Source organism: Aythya marila (assembly GCF_965140915.1).
Source record: "Aythya marila genome assembly, chromosome: 7".
Lineage (NCBI taxonomy): Eukaryota > Metazoa > Chordata > Aves > Anseriformes > Anatidae > Aythya > Aythya marila.
Window position 1 is genome coordinate 5,627,103 of NC_139048.1, and position 12,947 is coordinate 5,640,049.

At 34.8% G+C, this 12,947-nt stretch overlaps 1 protein-coding gene across 12 annotated transcripts in view; it reads right to left on the reverse strand.

Annotated features, from left to right (window-relative positions):
• The window catches only part of PLPP4 (phospholipid phosphatase 4), a 186,430-nt gene that overhangs the window by 107,746 nt on the left and 65,737 nt on the right, over positions 1-12,947 (reverse strand). The window lies entirely within an intron of this gene.

A 12,947-nucleotide genomic window follows, 5' to 3' on the forward strand; every position in this document is an offset into this window, starting at 1 on the left:
CATGTCTTTTTCAGCAGGATTGTTCCCATCCTATACTGGTGGGATGGAATGGCTTGCTCCAACTTGGATGAAAAATAATACTCACTGAATGTCCCAAGGTTCTTATTAGACCAATTCTCAAGAGCCCTCTAAATCAAAGCTCAACCATTTAATGTGATTTATTCTTCTTTTACTATCATCCACAAATTTATAGAGGATACACTATGTTTTTCTGACTGTAATGTAAATATGCTGTAATACACAGTTAGAAATAAAAACAGTGCCTTGTTTCTCAATTATCCTTGTCACTGTTACAGAGGGCATTGTCTTGCAGTCAGAATCCAAGTCACATCTGCTGAGATGATCACAGCTGTGTCAAGATTTCCTCTCAGTATCAAGCCCATAGGCATAGTAAACATTAAAGTCCAAGACATGACAGCATTGACTGACAGTTTTTGAATATTTTACTTATGACTTTTTAGTTTAAAAGGTAGCCTTAGCAAAATTAAAAGTGGAACTAAAAGTTTCAGGAACTTCTTTCATTTTGTGTATATAATTCATTCAAAAAGTAACAAATCCTTAAAATCTAACATCTACTTTTCAGTATCTTCTAAACAAAATATTTTGATTTCAGCTTAAAGCCATGTTCTAATTTAGAAAATGATGAAATTAAGATAGTCAAAATTTAAGTGTCTGTTCATTTGAAAAATTATTTCTTGCTTTTTAAAATAAAATATCTGCAAACTGATGAATCCACTATTGATACAGATGCAGTCATGACCCAAAATTAAATGCCTATTTAGGTACATTTTAATGTTCCATAAGGTGTCTTAAGACTAAGAAAAATCTTTTATATCCTCTACCATCTCTCCTGTGAATGTGAATTTTATAAGCCTGAGTATGACTAAATATAAGATGACAATGTAATGCCATTTTTTTCTCTAAATTATAACAATCTTTCTCAACTTCATAGTAGTTTTCCATTATGATTTCACTGATTCTGTATTAGTGTCCATCAAACATTGTTTTCATGAGGATTTCATGGTAACTAATGCTTGGTAAGGCGTGTCAATGAGGATTCTCAAGAAGCAGAAATCCAGGTGCAAAAGACAAAAGCAGTGAGGACACTGGAGCTCAGCTCTGTGCCAGTACCCCATACTTCACAGGTATCCCAGTTTTGTTTCTGCATACAGCCTCTACCTGGTGGGTCACAAAACTGCCAGTTTTGAAACTAGGTAAATTTCATTCTACTTCTGGATGGGATTATTGCAGCCTTGCTTTCTGTATTGAAGGGTTGGTCTAATTCAGAGTGCAGTTTGACTCACAAATAAGAAATAAGACAGACACAGTCCTGAAGAGTAACAACCATGATTACTTTAATGGAGTAACTCCAATAAATGTATTCAGTGGAGATATTTAATTGAACTCTTAGGATTTTTCTGAATTTGGAAGCTTACCAAAATAGCTTGTTAAGAATAATTACCATGCTAGGCTCTCTAATTCAGATTTAAAGTGTCCTTTTCCTATTTAGTATAACCTATGCTGGAACGATGCCTGAAGAGCTGTTTTGGAAGATATCTGAGTGAAGACAAGTCTGCAGAATTATGAAAGAGCCACACAACATAATATACAGAAACCAGGCAAAGAACATCCAGTCCAGAAATTATCCCAATTTTGAATTCATCTATATCAAAATAGAGAGTCAAATACAACTAACTTGTGCACAATAAATTGTGAGTTTAAAGAAAAACTGAGAAGTATCATCTCACCTCAGATCTCAAGAATTTCTTAGTCTCTGAAATTTGGTTTAACTACATTTACATCACTAATAATTGACAGTTATCTTAAGATGGCAGGGATTGCGTTTTATCTACAACTCCTTTCATTCACTTTGGCTATTAAAGTTAATTTATTGGCATGTGTTAATTCAAATACCTTAAACGAGTTTATACTGGGGAAAAAAAAAAATAAAAAAAATCAGCGTGGCATTTATAGATCATTTTTACCTAAGGCAGTTCTATAACAGTGAAAAAATGGTTTACGTAGAACCTATCCCTCAATGTCTCCTGGAGACAGAATAGCAGGAGACATTGCTGGTTCATATTCAGGTGGAAGCCTTAGCATAGAGGGAATTATTTTTACCTACAATGTCTAAGAAGTTTGGTCTCTTGTTAAGGATTCGCATGCACCTTGTAAAGATTTTGAGTTTTCAGTCACTGCTATTGTTTTTATTAATGCTTTTAATGGTTTGGGAAGTTTTATAAAATTTTAAAGAATGAAGTAAATGAAACACGTGTGGCTCACCACATCAGTTCAGGGCAGTAACACATGCCAGGTTTAGTCAGATAATTGCATTTTACTTGACTGCAGTACATCGTGTCCTGTCACTACACATTACATGCCATTATACACACAGTTGAATTTGATGTTCTAGAGGAGACTAACTGATCTAGTTTTACAAGAAGGTAAATTGATTTATCTAGCATGGTTCACAAAATTAAGTCTGGAAGCATATGTCCCTTTCTATGGGTAGTTACTAGATTACATATGGCTATGAGTCTCAATGTATGAAAACCATTTTGAAAAAAAAAAATCTGTGGTACTACTGAAGGTCAAACAAGTGCTGCTACTTCCTTCTAACAGTCCACTGAAGCTCTGAAATAAGAAGACAACAGTTTTCTTATTATTCTGTGTATGTTTTCCTCATTCCCTCAGGAAAATCATGCCCTGTTGAATAGCCAGAGTGAAAAGCAGAAGTATGCTAGGAACTATTGTATTAATTTGTGGCAGCAGGATCTCCATTTGCTAAACCTCCTCACCCCAAAATGCTGTCCCATCTGTAAACTGAATATAAGCTCCAGCAGTTCAGTTCATTCCAAAATGTATTGCACTACTGCACTGCTACATCTTTAACACAACTATAAATAAGCCTCTGGTGCTGCTGCTTGTTTTTGTTTTTTTTCACAGCTAGTGCAATGAAACTATGCAGCAACAATTCTGACAATGGAAGGAAAGTATTCTCAGCTAGTATAAATCAGGGTTATTTCACAAAAGGCAATGGACTGAAGCTAGTTTATGGCTCCTGGTGATGTGGATCAAAGTAGTATTAGCGTGAAACCTGTTACATGGAGCAATTTAGAATTATTTGTGAAGCACCTAATCTCCAGAAAATTCTTTTCTGGTTATTAATCACAATATGCTTGTTATCCTCACCTACTAATAAAGCAGTTGGGGAAAGATTGAATTCCTATACAAAATTCTGCCTCATCTATCCATTCTATATATTGTTCTGTTATTTTGCCTACCAGTAAAACAAAACAACCTGCACTTCAACCCCCAAATGAAATCAAACAAGCCCCACTTTAATGCAATATCAAAACAGAAAGCTATCTTCTGAATTCTATGACCCACTGAGGTTCTAACCAACCATTCTTTGTATATTTACAGAAGTGTGACTACAGGTGTTTTACTCATCATCACCAGTTTTGAACACTATATCATTCATTCTCAGATACACTAGAAAGCTCCATTTTTTCAACTTTCTATTAAAAAAAAAATAAATCTAGGTCAACCTGGGAAAGATCAGAAAACTATAACCATATTTGTAGCTATTCCTGTTTTTAACAAACTATAATGAAGACTATGGGATCTGTTTTAAAATAATTGAAATAAACCATTTTGTGGACTATGCACTTGACAGAATTCTCTAAGGCAAGTAATGAGGAAAATGCAATCAGCTGATTTCAGTGTCATCACAAGAAATTGTTCCCTGTGCAACTGCCTACTGCTAATAATCACTGCCAAGAAGATACATTCTCAAATGCTGGAAAGGGACATTTGTTCTCTGGCTGCTGAAGTGAAGAAATTTCCTTATGAAGTGCAAACATCTTTCAGCTTTCTCCATAATACTGTTGTATTTTGATTATTTGAAAATGTATTCTTTCTAAATAGACTGCCACTTTTGTTCCTGTGTAAGTGTCTGAGGATCCTAGCATAATGGTGAAAGTAAACTGAAAATACTATGGTGTAACAAGGTCCTACAAACAAACCTTCAATTAATTTGAAAGTGATACCAAATGAACAAAAGTTATTGTCTTAGATGTTGTTTTCCTTATTACTAATTTTTCCTTTCCTGGCCTGCCTTCACTTCAGACCTGATGTAAAACTATATATATTAAATGTCTCTAATTCTTGTATAATGCCCATTATATAACATTAGAGAACTCTAATAGGTCACAGACTATTGCATGATAATAATCTGTGCCTGTCTATAAAGGATTTTACATGAAATCATGAGACATAATAGAATGTAAATTAATAAAATTACTATGATGAGTAATACTTTAAACCAAGCATATGGTGCTTAATAAACATATTATCCTCAAAACTCATATCTATATTTAGGATTCAGTTCATATAGAAAGTCAGACAGTAAAGAATGACGATCTATGACTAATACTAAATAGTAAGATAAATTTAACTAATAAAATTGTTCAGTGTCTTTTCTAATCTGTTTGACTGTTTCATAAATAAACTTTTAAGTACTTCTCACTTCTAACGAAAGAAGAATAAAGCTTTTCCAATAAGGAACAGAAATGGAGTAGCTAAATTATTTGTTTAAAGACAATGGTGTATGTTAATTGTGAAACAAGAATTAAAAAGAAAGTCACCGTATTCATCCTCGAGTCAATTCATGTGTTTGTTCTGTCCCTGAATGAATTTTGCTAATCCAATTACAAAAGAAAAATATTCTACCTGACAAATATATTACTAATATATTTGTCCAGAAAGTGGCAGAGAGATTAGAGGATCTTTTTAGCCTCACAAATTCGATTACAGCATGGTAAGAAAGCAAAAGAAACCTGGGTTATGTTCACTCTAGAATTACATGTTTCTTGGATTTGAGTAGATTGATTGTTGCATACTGCCACATGAAACATAAAAAATATAGACACTCAGAAGTATAACATCATCTAAAATTTGGGGGCTTAGTTAAACTTAGGATATCAAGGAACTCTGAACATTTTCTCCTTGCTGTTTTAAGACACTGCCTTCTAAGTGGCATAGACCAAACTACATTTCTAGTCCCATTTCAAAAAAATAATTCAATCTGATATATTAGGTTCATCAGTTTGAAGAACAAAATATTTTCTGGTAATTGGTTTATTCTTGTTTCTGAAATATAAAGCATTTTTGCTTGGTCCTTGAAATTTCTGATACCTATATAATGACAAAGAGAACAACAACAACAACAAAAAAAAGCCCACTTTTGCAATTGTCTCTCTGTGATACCTCCAGCCCCATTTTCATACACAGAAAAAGCTTTGTGCATTTTGAAGATATATCACACATTTGTAAAATAATACCAGCCTATTTATTCAGGTTTTACTGACCACAGAATAGTAGGGAAATGCTGAGCATAAGACAAACATCTTACTTTGATTAAGTTGTGACTCTCTTCAATAAGTAGTTTTCATATTTTTTGAGGGTTTGGAATTGATATTCTGGCTGCTCAACTAATCTCCTAAAGGAGGTATGTGCAAAATGTCTTTCTTATGGCATTGAGCTTTCTGGCTGACAGTTTCATCTGGAACAGTCCTGTGCCAGAATGGGCTATTTTTCATTTTGACAAGTGGAAAGGCAAAAGAATATAGTAAATGGAAAACATTCATCTGGCACAAATCTTTAAACGCAGTCATGCAATCATAGAAACGTGTGGTTGGCATAGACCTTAAGAGGTCACTAAGTCCATGTCCCTGCACCAAAACAGGATCAATTTTGACTGTCATTAGTAATAAATGTGTCTCTAACTCAGCAGCACTGACACCACCATACCTTTAGAGGACAAGGGATAGCAGTTTTAAACTAAAAGAGAGTAGATTTAGATTAGATATTTTGAAGAAATTCTTCACATTGAGGCTGGTGAGACATTGGCACAGGTTGCCCAGAGAAGCTGTGGATGCCCCGTCCTTGGAAGTGCTCAAGTCCAGGCTGGATGGGGTTTTGGGTAGCCTGGTCTGGTGGGAGGTGTCCCTGCCCGTGGCAGGAATTTGGAACAAGATGGTCTTTGAGGTCCCTTCCAACCCAAACGATGATGATGTCTGTTACCTTGCCAGAGAAAGACAACAGTTTTGCTGACAGTTTGTTCTTGGAAAATTCAGTCTATAATACATGATTACCTACCAGGTATTTAACAAAGAGTGTATGATTTTATTTCAGATCCTTATAAGAATTAAAGTTTATCATATATTCTTGCAATTTAGTTTCTTACAATCTATCATACTTTTCATCTCTTTAGTCATTTTTAAAGATAGAAACTGTATTTGCCTTTCCACTCTCCTGAAACACTCCTATCTTCCAGAACCTTTCAAAAGTAGTTATCTCAATTGTTTATAGTTAACTGATGCAGAAAGTGTTAAAATACTGCCCTTTTTGGTGTCATACACTGATAGCTTTCATTTTCATTGGCTAAGTCAACATTTTCATTAGTCATCTTTTTAGTATTAAAATGCATAGAAAGTGAATTCTTAATCTTTGCTGGTAGTTGTACCTTCGTTTGCAACTCAACCTGTATGATCTTTGTGTGTTTGTATTATTCTTTCTGTCAGTTGCTTCTAGTCATCAGGTCTCATTTTCTTTTGCCTGTTTTTTTCATCTTCTATTAATGGACAATAAAGTATGTATTCCTATTTCTTAATATATTTTATATATATATATATATATACACATTATATATATTAACATCCCTATTTCTTTTGCCAGGAGCTTAAAAACATTTATTGAGGAAATCAGCAAATCATCTTATCTTTAGCCCAGATATTTTCTTTTCAACACTGCCTGTTGCTGGTTACTCACAACCACTCACTTATCACTATATCATATTCATACTACATCCTATCCTACCCAAATTAACACGTAATTTCACAAGTGATACTCCATCAAACATTATAGCAGAGAACAGTTCAATTTATTGCAGGTTTGTTTGTTTGTTTTTAGATCGTCAGTGACCCTAGCAAAGGAAAATATGAGAAAAAGTCTGACAATCTACTCTTTATTGAGTTAAATAGACTTTTTTTTTTTTTTTTTTTCTTTTTTCCCATTTTACATCTTCATTTAAGCTACTTTCTTCTATGATTATGTTTCCAAATGTCTGTCTTCTGCATAATTTAAACCAAAGGGCTTGTTAGGGCATAATCACTTTCCCTTCAAATTCTTTAAAAATATTTACATTGCATTTTTTAGTTTTGTGCTTCATTATGCACTCCTAAACAGATCTTCCTTACTATCACGGTTTGTGATTTTGGGGGCACTACTTCAAATCTAATTACAGTAAATTCTTGACATTTTATCCAGGATAGTTCCTGATGATTTCCTCACTCCCATCACCTGTCTTCTCTTTGCCCACATGCTCAGTGTCATTATCACTATCACTACTGAGTCATCAACCTTTGCAGAGGCAAATTGCTAAGAACCATCTGTGTCCCTTCTCTGCAAAACACCAGTCGAGCTCCTTCCTCCTTGTTTCCTATTTATTCTAAAAAATATTCCAATGTATTTCCATACCCTTTACATGGCCTATCCCAGCTAGATATTTGATAATTCCCATTTTAGCCTTAATCTCTTTTGCCTATAACACGTCTGTGTGTGGCCCAAATGCATAGACTAAGAAAAAACCCACACAATACCAAAACATTCTGCTAGTTAACTGTAATGCTCTTTTCTTCTTTCACAGCCTCTGGTTATGGATTTATTAAAAATAAATGGGAACATGTCACATACATTACCAATTTGGTTGATGCTTGGGGGGAGATTAACCAGAGAAAGCATTATTGTGAAAATAAATAAATAAATAAATAAAAATTAAAGCAAGACAAAATGGTGTTTGTTTCAAATTTCTATATTGGCAGAAAGACTTTTAGACAGCTAAGACAGAAAAAGTCAGAGAGCAATCATCTTGAAATTGCCCTGACACTAATAAGGGTTATGAGCTTCACTGGATTAAGAATATCCTGGCAATTTTCACACAACATAACGTCACTGCTTCAATAAAGTATTTTGTTTTGTTTCTTTTTCAAAATAAATATTTTGTGTTAATTTATTTTAGGAATGTAAAACATACCATATAAATAATTCAGTTTTCAGAATCCAGTATTCAGTTTAAATTATTGTCCTTTTCATGCATGCCAAGTGACATGATTAAAAATATAGGAGCTACCTACACTCACAGGACACTAGAGGAAACTACTGCAGAATATATTTGTCACATTTACTAGCTCTTAGCAAGATGATTAACACTGAGAACAAGACGAGTGCTACCGGAAAAGCATTATTTTCCCTGGTCTTTTCCATTGTGCCTGTTGTGGAAGGTTCTTGGCTGGACTGCACTGATTGTCATTCAGTCTTGGCTGTACAGTCAAAGGGGACTCAACAAGAGTTCAAAACTCTGACCTCAGCACCACAATCTGAAAGAAGTAATAAGAAAAATGCCATCTGCTAATCACCTCATCCTCTCTCCATTGCACAATTTCTAATTACCTAGAGTGCTTGTTGTCTTCCCCTTGCTTTTGCATGCAGCTGGCATGCTCAATGTTTAAATATACTCTCCTAGAAATATAATCTTTGGTACTGCCCTCCCTGACACCAGGCTGGATCAGCATCTTAATACAACAGTAAAGCAGTGACTCAGTTCAATGCCCAGAAAAAAAAGGGTGGAGCCATGAATCGACAACTTTGTGTATGATCTACCATGTTGACCACTTCCTTTTGCCTAGTGAAACAGATGACAAAAGCTTCCATTGATTCCCATACGGCAGATCAAACCCAGGAACAGAGATAAAAGGTGCTTTGTTATTTCTCCATATATCAAGAGAATGAATTTGGCTCGCTGCTTTGTTCTGGGGGCTCTGTACCACTAGAGAATTCACAAATGTCTCAAAATTCACAAACGTTTCCTTTAGGTCTTGTATTTTCCATGCAGGGGAAAAAAAAAAAAAAAATCAATGTGATTTTTCACAACTTGTTTTAAAGTCATCTTTCTTAGGAAATCAAGTATTTCCTCCTTTGCAAGTAGGTTTTTTTTTGTTTTGCTTTGTTTTGTTTACATCAGAAAAGAACCTTTATGCAGCTCTGAGAGTCTTTTTCACATGAATGTCTCACCATCTGACTGTGCAGTTCATTTGACATCATTTAATGCTTGTTAAGCAATGGCACTATTTTAGATGCTTTTGTGTTATTGTGTATTTATTTGCTGGCCAATAGAGCTATATCTTGAAATATAACAGGTTTTATTACTTTAATATTACAGTTAAGAATTGAGAAAGAGAAATAAATTAATAGAAAATCTAGCTAATTAACACAATATTTCATTGCCAATGGCAAGAGGGTTGGCAAAATATGGGCCAATAGCGTATTTTAAGGAGCTGACATTTCAAATTTCAAGAAAAAAAAAAAAAGTTGAGATTTGTAATTTCAGTCCTTAGCATTCCACTAATGAATACGCTGCTATATACAGTAATGAAGTAAATCATTACCCAACTGCACCTATTGAACTTTCCCCACAGCAGAAGTTGGCAGCAATCTCTCATTGCTAAATGCCAACCTCTAGTACACAGAGCAACCCATAAGCTTAATTGTACATTGCAGTCTTCATTTCATCATCAGTTTAGCTCAATGGATCTATCAGCTAAGATCCAGGGCTATTATTATTTTATTATTACATTGGGTTATTATTACAGTTAATTACATTTGTAAACATTTAGTCATTGATAATATCACAAACTTAGAAAAACTCAGATCGATACCCACTTGAGGGATCAGAATTCAGCTACAGGTCCAGAAAAAAAAAAAATAATAATTAATTTTCTGCTGTAAAATTTCTACACAATGAAAGGCAGGATCGTAAATACTTTGCAATGGGTACATGTTGAGAAAGTGTATTCAAGTTTTTGCACTCATCTTCTGTGTTATAAAATACAATTCTTCCCATATCTGCAATATTTGCTAACTCTCTAATGCCACATCCACAAGCCTATGTATAGGAAGAACTGGATAATGACCCAGTTCTGGTATTGACTGAAGCTTTAAAGACATTGCTTTTCTGGTTATTTGTGAGGTTCTGTTTGATGTTGGCTTATTTGTGAGGTTTTGTTTGATGTTATTGAGTTAGTTTGAGTATGTTATAAGTAAATTTTGCTGGGTGGCACAATCTGCCCTAGAAATATCAATAATGTAATAGCTGCAGTGAAAAACAGCACATTATTTTTCCTGTACTTGTAAAGTAGACAAATAATTTTATATGCTCTAGTTGAATATAAATTATAGATTAAAATGTCTCTTTTATTTACAGAAATATTTACAAGAACAGACCACACACTGAGAATGGGAAATGTTCTGGCCACATCTCTTCCAGTAAAAAACTGTTTACAGTACATTTGTTTCTTGATTTGCCCAGCTGCTAGCCAGGTACCTCTAATCTGCTGGTTCCTTTTTAGGGACTAATAGGCTTTTCTAGTGAGAAACCTCTAATGATAGTCAGCCAGATTCTCCCTTTCTCCAATTTATCCGATGACAACTTGATCTAAATTGAAGCAAAAATTGCAGTGCCACAAGCTGCCCAGCATTCTTCTATTCAGTGCAGAATTAGTCACACATTAAACTTGCAAAACAATAATTTTCCCTTATGAAGTTTGGCTTTAGTAAGTAGTTTGCCAAGGCATATATGCAAAAACCAAGGCATTGTTTGTGTGAATGCTCCTCTGATGGAATGCATTGCTTGGAGAATATTGTTGGTTTTTTTTAGAAAGGGATATCTAACAGTTAATATTATTAAATTTAAACAATTCTTCAAACTAATGGTATACCTTTTCCTTGGCTCTACGTACTTGCACAGCAAGACATCATTCTCACTGCAATTGATATTATTTATCATTTGCACTGAGACTTGGGAGTTGCAGTTCCAGGCTGTGCTGTACAAAACAGTGTACAGGCAAAGAACAAAAAAGGTCCCAGGTAAAGCTGTAAACAAATGAAACAAAAAGGGGGAACAAGAACAGAATAAAAGATTTATAATGGTTTATCCAATGTCATGCAGCAAGTCAAATGAAATTATGTGAAAGATGCTGGTTTTTGCTTCTCACTCTTGTTTCTCTGTCAACAGTATGCTGCTTTTCCCACAATTTCCACAATGTCACTTTGTTTTTTTTTCCAGGTTAACATCCACGACTTACAGAAAATTTGTATTGCCTTTCATCTTTCTTCATACCTATACACTGGGAAATATGAGATTCATAAACAGACCAAGGGATGTGAAAATAGCTGCAATGAGTATGCAGGTAAATTACTTTTAAGAACAAGCTTGTCCAAAACTTTGGGGACAGAAAACAGTCCAGATTTATGCCAGTTAATGATTTTGACGCTCACTGTTTCAGAATTGTGAATTATGTATAATGCCAAGTCACTTAAACATAGGCATGTGCTCTGTTTCTCCAATGGAATACAGTAGTAAGACAATAGTGTTTGCCTACATCTGTCTAACTTTTTCTTAGATACCTCAGATAACAGAAACTCCATGACTCCCCCACACAATCTACTGCAGAATTTCACTTGCCTTAGTCTTAGAAAATTTTCTCAATATCTAACTACCACTATCCACCTATGCTATTGAAACTGCAATAGAGGTTTTCATTTCCACTGTCAGATGTGAGTGTAAGACCCCAGAAGTCTTGCAGCAAGGTACCATGGCATCGTTAGTCTGTTGAAGAAAAAGATGGCAAAAAAAGATTTTGCTTATGTTGATCTCTCAGATACTCTAATCTGATGCACGGGTCAGGGGGACTACATTTTTAAAATCACCTCTCTCGTTTGCACAGAAAACATTTAAACTAATAAATAATTAATTTCATGGGACCCTCTTGGCAATTTTCATTATAAAATTCATGATTAAATTATATTTCACTTCCCACGAAACAGCAAACCATTAACCAAGGTCGAGCCAAGTTTCAGCTAATCTAGGAGGAAATTTGGTTTATACCTGTTAACTAAAAATATGTTGAACTGAACAAGCGAGACACTGAAATAACAGCAAGTGCGAGCAAGTTAAATTACCTCCAACTCAGACCTCAGCCAACTCAGAAAACATAGAAAAAAACTCGAAGTGCTGACAAGCACAAACTCTTTTTCTTTGGTTTTCGTGATATGTAGACAGTAGCTACATGACCCTTAAGGACTCTTGTAGCAACTTCGCTGAGATGCTGACAGTTGATACTTCCTGGATGAGTTAAGTTGCTCGTTCAAAGGAAACATTAGTCTGTGCTCAATAATTAACGGTTGGGTTCTTAGCCCTTCTTTGAGACCTGAGAAAAATCTTAAAGAATTCACACTCACAGATACCACCTGCCCATCCCAGCTCTGCTGCCTGGAAAATACCTGCCTTCTCTGCTTCGTTTGCAATGGTCAATTCTTAATTCTGAAATTATGGTAAATTTTATAAATAAGCAAAAGAATAACAAGTACCTGCAAATTAATAATGCTGGGGTTTTCACTGCTTTTTCATTTTGTTGTGTCCATCAAAAGAAAAACTGTTATTTTAGTCCAATTGCTCTACTTCATATCATACCTGTTATTAAGTGGTTCAGTTGTCAGAAGGATTTAATCCCTGATCAGTTTTTGTTATCAGATCATGGAGACTGCCAGACAAATGCCTGGCTTTATTTCACTACATTTAATCTTGATGTGTGTCTGCAGTACCAGATGCAATGCACAGGGAAAGAAACAATGCTCCATCTGGGACACCTTGCATTTCAGCTTTGCTGTTATGTTTCATGAGCTAACCACATTTTTCTTTCCTTCTGCTCTCCCAACTGAGTTTTTCACAGTTGTTCTAATTAGTAGTTAGGCTTGTTATTAAACTTAGATTCACATGATTTTAACTTCCCTTAGAGCCTTAGCAAAAGCAATGCGTTAATATCACT